This window comes from Humulus lupulus, chromosome 5, assembly GCF_963169125.1.
Source record: "Humulus lupulus chromosome 5, drHumLupu1.1, whole genome shotgun sequence".
Taxonomy (NCBI): Eukaryota; Viridiplantae; Streptophyta; class Magnoliopsida; order Rosales; family Cannabaceae; genus Humulus; species Humulus lupulus.
In genome coordinates, this window is record NC_084797.1 from 183,668,804 (window position 1) to 183,676,378 (window position 7,575).

The following is a 7,575-nucleotide window of genomic DNA, read 5'->3' on the forward strand; positions in this document are numbered from 1 at the left end:
CAAGTCTTTCTGGAGTGCTATCGTATCGTACTTGAGGACATGAGATGGATCTGACACATACTTGCGTAGCGTTGAGATGTGGAACACGTTGTGGCTATCTGCTAGGGCTGGCAGTAGGGCTAGTCTATATGCAACTGATCCCACTTTGTCCAATATCTCAAAAGGACCTACAAATCATGGACTAAGCTTGCCTTTCTTCCCAAACCGCTTCCCACCTTTCATAGGAGATATCTTCAGGAAGACTTGATCTCCGACTTTCAATTCCACATCGCATCGCTTGGCATCTGCATAGCTTTGAGCAGCAAGCATACGCTGTCTAATTAGCACTACTGCTTCTTGAGCTTTTCTAACAGCTTCGGGACTGAAAAGCTGCCTTTCTCCTACCTCGTCCCAGTCAAGCGGCGATCGACACCTTCTTCCATAAAGTAGCTCATAAGGTACCATCCCGATTGTGGAATTGTAGCTATTGTTGTAGGAGAACTCTATCAGCGGTAAGTACTTATTCCACGATCCTCCAGAATCAAGTACACAAGCGCGTAGCATATCCTCTAAAATTTGTATCGTACGCTCAGACTGACCGTCTGTCTGAGGATGAAAAGCTATACTAAGACTTAACTTAGTACCCATGGCTTGCTGTAAGCTTCCCCAAAATCTCGATGTAAACACCGATCCTCTACCCGACACTATTGTCTTTGGGATTCCATGCAACCTTACTATCTCTTGGACATAGATGTCTGCATATTGGTCCGTCGTGTATGAAGTCTTAACATGCAGGAAATGAGCAGAATTGGTTAGTTTATCTATTACTACCCAAGTCGAATCATGCTGCTTACTTGTTCGTGGCAAACCTATCACGAAATCTATAGCTATATCATCCCACTTCCATTCTGGTACGCTATGCGGTTGCAATAAGCCTGCAGGCCGCTGATGTTCTGCCTTCACTTTCTAGCATACTAGACACTTAGACACAAATTCTGCTATGTCCTTCTTCATCCTTAGCCACCAATACATTGCCTTGACGTCGTTTCTCATCTTGGTCGACCTTGGGTGAACTGAGTACGGGGTACTGTGTGTTTCTTCTAGAATCGTCCTCTTAATCCTTTGATCATTTGGCACACATACCCAATCCTTATATCTCAATAACCCTTGACTAGATATTGAGAAATAGGTGGTCTTCCCTTCTCTGACTGTATCCATATGTGTCACTAGTGTGTCGTCACGCCTTTGCCCAATCCTTATATCTTCTAGCAGATTTGACTTGATAGACAAGTTAGCTAGCTTGCCGACTACTACTTCTATTCCAGCATTGATCAGCTCCTGCTGCAACGACTTTTCCATTCCGACTAGTGCTGCTAAACTTCCATAATTCTTCCTACTTAGCGCATCGGCAACTACGTTTGCCTTTCCCGGGTGGTATAGGATTTCACAGTCGTAATCCGTCACTAACTCTAACCACCTGCGCTGCCTCATGTTGAGCTCCTTCTGAGTAAAGAAGTACTTTAAACTTTTGTGGTCCGTATAAATCTCACACCGTTCTCCGTAAAGATAATGGTGCCAGATTTTCAATGCAAAGACCACTGCTGCCAACTCCATATCGTGAGTTGGGTAGCATTGCTCATACTCCTTCAGCTACCTTGAGGCGTAGGCTATCTCCTTGTCATTATGCATCAGCACACAACCCAACCCTTGCTTCGACGCATCGCAGTAGACAGCAAACTTATCGTTGGGTGTCGATACACAGAGTACTAGTGCTGAGCACATCTTTTCCTTAAGCAATTGGAAGCTTTCTTCACATCTATCATTCCATTTGAATCTTTCCTGTTTCCAGGTCAGGTTGGTGAGTGGAGTGGCTATCTTAGAAAATCCCTCTACGAACCTCCTATAATAACTTGCTAATCCCAGAAAGCTCCTTACTTCGGATGCGTTCTTTGGTCTTGGCCAATCCTTCACGGCCTCTACCTTTGATGGGTCTACTGCAACTCTGTCCTTGGATATAATGTGCCCGAGGAACGCCACTTGCAAAAGCCAAAACTCACATTTCTTGAACTTGGCGTAGAGTTGATGCTCCTTTAGTCGTGACAAAATCAACCTCAAATGTTCCTCGTGCTTGACTTCTTCCTTGGAGTATACTAAGATGTAATCGATGAACACTACGATGAATTTATCTAAGTAGTCCTTGAAGACCCTATTCATCAAGTCCATAAATGCGGCTAGTGCGTTGGTAAGACCAAAAGACATAACTAAGAACGTGTAATGCCCATAACGAGTTTTAAAAGTTGTCTTCTCCTGGCACCTTGAGCTGATGGTACCCGGACAGTAAATCAATCTTTGAAAATACGGTCGCACCTTGGAGTTGATCAAACAAGTCGTCAATCCAGGGTAGCGGGTACTTATTCTTAATCGTTACTTTATTCAGCTCACGGTAGTCTATGCACATTCGCATGCTTCCATCCTTCTTCTTCACCAATAGAACCGATTCTCCCCGTGGCAAATGGCTCGGTCTAATGAAACCCAACTCTAAGAGTTCTTGTAGCTGCATCTTTAACTCCTTGAGTTCTGTAGGTGCCATCCGTTATGGTGCCTTGGAGATAGGCTCGGTGCTTGGTACTAATTCTATCATGAAGTCAATTTCCCGAGTCTGCGGCAACCCTGGTAAGTCATCGGGAAATACTTCTGGGAATTCTCGTACAATGTGGACGTCTCCAACCTTAAGCTGGCTAAGAATGCTTGATAGCCTTTTTCTATCATCCTTTCACCTTTGAGAGATGATATTAGCGGTGTACGCACTACTACAAAATATACTTTACGAGACACCTTTTTAGGACACGCACCTAAATGTAAGTCCTAAAAAATATCTCTGGAGTTTTCAAGACTCTCATTGAGAGTTCTTAAAAATCACATTTTAGGACTCACAATAAGAGTCCTAAAAACATGTGTGAATCCTAAAAACTTGAATAAAAAATTTAAGAGAGGTGACTTTTAAGGACCCACTTTGAGTGTCCTAAAGAATATTAAGGACTCCCAAAGTCAGCCCTAAAAACTTTTAACTAAAATTTGATAAATACACTATAATATTTTCGAAATTGGGGATTTTTACTTAGGGATCCACATAGAAATTTTTCAGCACACAAAGAAGATGAAAGAATAGGGTCTCGGCTGCTGGGGTTTGAAACCAGGGGCGACGGCAGCAGGGCAGCAACAGCGTCGACGATCTCCATGGCAGGTGCGCGTACCACGAAGGATCCTGTTGCAGACGGTGAAGTTGACTGGTGTGTTGTCGTCGACGTGTTGGGTTCCTGTTGCAGGCATACGAAGGCGGAGAAGAAGGCAGGCGTAGACGAACGACTCCTAAGTTCTCTTGGCTCCGACAACTGTGGCAGAGGGTCTCAGCGGCGGCACTGTTGCATATGGTCTCGGCAACATGTTTTTTTTCTTGATTTTTTTTAATATTATGTTGAATTTTTGTTCATTTGTTTATGGATACCTGAGATTGTTCGAGCTATTGTTCTGTTTTGGATTCGTTTCTTCGTCTTTCGATTGATAGTTTAAATGGTTTTTTTTCTCTCTCTCTCTCTGTATTTTTAGGTATCTTTCTCGGTTATGATTAATGGTGATGAAAATTTTTGTAGTTTTATTTTCTTATTAATTTGTTCATTTGTCAAATTATGGCAGTTTTCAGTGAGTTTTAGACATTAAGTTGATGAATTTTGACTTTAAGTTATTCTGAACTAGGTTTCTTCTATGTCAGTTCTCTGTCTCTCCCCTTTATGGAATTGTTTGTTTGTTTGTTCATTTGGGACTGATCAAGCAGAGATAAGAACTAAGATGATGGAAAATATCTTTTGCATTGGGGTTATGAAAGTTGATAGTTTCGTAGAGCCTGTTTGGCTTCATAACTTAAAAATAATTTTCTGTTCTAAAAAATAAAAAATTGTTTTTAGAGTACAAGTAGTTTGTTTTTAGAGAACAAGTAGTAGAGTTTGGATTTGTTTTCTATGAACAACTTTTAAAAACTGAGTTATAAAAAATAGAAAATTCAGAAAACAACTTAAGTGTGTTTTCAAAATTCTCAGAAAACAAACAAAGAGCAAAGGAGAGAGCAACAATGGAGTTATTCCCTACGAAGTGCTTTGGCTCCAATGGTTCTACACAAATCTCAGCCTCAACATCTCCATTCTCTTGAGCATTTCACTCAATCAAGGTTTATCCATATCTTTCTCTTATCTCTCTCTTTTTGTGCCCTAGAAAAAAGATTCAAATCTGAGAAAGAATCTTTGAATTTCTTCTATGAATGATTTTCCATCTTCTATTGGTTGATTTATTTTCCATGAGCATTTCTTTACTCTCAATTTCAATATAGCTTAGTTTAACTTAATACTCGATTATCTCATTTCTTTTTAGAGTCTTTTTTTTGTATTTTTAGTGTAAGTTTTGCTCTTGTTCTAATGATTTGGCAGCTTATGTACATTAATCTTTGATTAATTTTTCTTGGCTTGTTGTAAAGTTAAATGATTCACGTTATAGTTGAGAGAGTTTTGGTCTCTGCCCACCATATGTTTGTAATAATGCTCTAATGAGATTTAGGAAAACATGGTATAAGATGTTAGGTTCATTTTTTTTTATTGTAATAGTAAAATCATTGTTGGTTATGCTTTGAAAAATTTTCATGTGAGGGCCTTAGAATTGAGTAGAAGGGACAAATGGAAGGAGTGGTCATTGATTGAATGATGGTTGAAAGTATTTTGCTGGCATGTAAAGGGTTGAAAAGTATTTACTTGGTAAAGAAAACTCATGGTTACATTATGAGAAGAGGATTATATGATCAAGTGCTTCAAAATGCAATTGTCAATGTCTATGAAGAGTCATAGAGTACCCAAACAGGCTTATAACTTTTGTTAATGTTTGTTTTGGTTAGTTTCATAGCTTTTTCATTTGCATTTCATTACTCTCTGATGTGATCCAAGGCTAAAATCTTTCTCATTGGAAGTTTTTAGTTTGTCTACGTTCTATCTGGGTTCTGCATAACTTTGATCTAGATTTTAAAAAGATAATAAAAAGGAGAAAACGAAAAAGATTACAAAAAAAAAAAAGAAAAGGAAAACTTGAAGGAGGCAAAAGCCTTCTGCTTTTAGCAGTTTAATTTAACTCTTGTCCATTTCCTTTACTGGCTTTCATTGCTTACATATGTTTCCTTAATTTTTCTTTTGTTGTTGGTGGTATTTTTGTACACATATAAATAAAGTAAATTTATAGGTATATATTATTTTCATCCTGTCTTTCAAGTGATGTTCATCCTGGTTGTTAGATTGGATTGGATTTTAAAAACATTGAAAGTTGTAATTTTTTATTATTATTCAGTGAATGTTCATTTATCTATGCTTCATTGTTCCAATATGTGGAGGTTGGTGTTTTTAAACCTCGCTGTTTCTTTTGTTTGCACTGTGGTACATGCTTCATGTCATTTTTTTTAGAATATTGAACTTTTGTCAACTTAAACTACTTTCTTCGATTTATTTTTGGGTATAAATTTATTATTTATAGTCCTTTACGAAGAAGCTAAGTTACGTAGATGCCTTCTAGAGTATATGATATGACAGTGTACATGAGAACTTTAGCAGTTATTTTTATCATCCTTCCCCATGGCCTTCGTTTGAGTGTACTATTAAAGTTCATATGCAAATGCTGAAACTATTTGGAGATAATAAGAAAGAAAAATGTTATCAATTAAACAAGCACTTAGAAGAAGGCTTCTACTCTTCCACATAAGTTATAATTCCTTCCCTATTTCCCTCTTTTAATGTATCTACAGACTACTAAACTTCAAGAAGGAGATTATGTCCTCATCCCATCATAGGAGGAATATATAGCAGCCGGGTATTATAAAATGGGCGTTTCTAGCTCAAGAGTAGAAGAAGATAAAGCCCTGCAGCTATGTCGTGACAAGAAGAAGTTTGTTAGGCAAGCACTTGATGGGAGGTACACACTAGCAGTAGCTCATGTTGCATATATTCAGTCACTAAGGAGCACCAGAGTGGTTCTTAAAAAAATTGTTGAGCCCAAAGCTCCAGTTGAATCTTCCTTGTATGCTTCCACTACTGCAACGCCCGGACCTCTTGCTCTGACTGAGAAAACAAATTCTCAGTTTTCATTTACTTGTGCATATACATCAATATGCTAAATGTTGTTTGTGTTTGAGCTTTAGATGATTGACAATTAAAACTTTTGGAACTTACAAAAAGTATGAGACCAACTTTGTCGGATTGGTGAGAAAAAGGGTGTTCAACTTTTCGTTAAGTACTTTTTGCTAGCTAGTAATTGTAATGGGAATTAACAATACTCTTATTTTTTTTGTTAGGATCTAGTTGCTTTAAATTTATATTTTGTTTCAGGAAGATTTTTGAGTGATAGTCTTTATAATGTGTTTATGATTTATAAATGCTTTAGTGATTCTTTTAAAGCATTGGATTGGTAGCTAATTGCAAGAGGTATGTTGTATTTGATTTTTTTTTTTAATTTTCAATCTTTTATAATTTTGAATAGAATTTGTATAACTTTAGTGGAGTTTGAATATCTTAGATATTCATCCGTAGTGAAGTAGGTTATGAGAATTTTGTGTGCTGCGGTGATAACGGAAGGTTGAGAACTTGCATGTCTTAGTGAAGTAGGTTCTGAGAATTTTGTGTGTTGCGGTGATATATGGATGAAAACCTGTGTGTTGTTTGATTTGTTTGACATGTTGGTGTTGAATGTGACAGATGGCTAAGCTAGTAAATTAGGGGATATGATGTCCGATTTTCTATAGATGGTGACATGTTGGCTTTTCTCTTTTTCTTCTATTTTCAGTGCAAGATATGTATTTTACTATGTTTTAATTTTCATGTAATATGTTTTTTTTTTTTAACCTATTTTTTTGTTAAATTTTCATGTAGTATATTTCTGTTAATTGATGTTGTGCTTTGCTCAGTCAGATTATGTTGTGTGATTATATCATTATAGCAATTTATGCATGTTCTACAATTTTCTTGCATAGCACATGTTTGATGAAAGTCCCAAGTTTTATCCTATAATCTCAATATTAGGCTCCAACATCTAAAGGTTTGAGACACCTTTAAGCATGTTTTATATAGTCTATCGAAACATACTTAAAAGTTATTTTAGTATAATCGTCTCCCCACTTTTTTTTAGGATTCTTTCTCTGAAATTTGTCATGTTTTGTCGCTTGATATAGAAAATAGCTTAGTGTGGCAAAATCTAGAATTTGTCTTTGGTAAGGACTTTCAACACTAGTTTTTATGAAATTGCAATATTTTTTCAAGAGATGTGACACTCAAAGTTCATTAGGATTTAAATGTTGGTTTGAAATCATTTCCTCATAGCAAGTGGACTGTCTATAGGTTAATTAGTGTTAATATATGGTGATGATAGAATTTGACTGTAGAATAAACTATCATGTAATATGATTTTGAGTAATTAATAAAAAATTATTTTGTTGTATTTTCTTTTGAAAATTTTAGAAATCTAACATATATAATACATTTAGGACTTTCAAAGGGATATATTTTTTTCTTTAAAAAA

The 7,575-nt window shown here is 36.8% G+C and overlaps 1 long non-coding RNA gene across 1 annotated transcript; it reads left to right on the forward strand.

Moving 5' to 3' along the window:
• Positions 1–4,013: 4,013 nt before the first annotated feature.
• Positions 4,014–6,431, forward strand: LOC133833874 (uncharacterized). Its single transcript, XR_009893186.1, has 2 exons — positions 4,014–4,201; positions 5,810–6,431. It is a non-coding gene; the product is annotated as an uncharacterized LOC133833874 (long non-coding RNA).
• Positions 6,432–7,575: the final 1,144 nt, after the last annotated feature.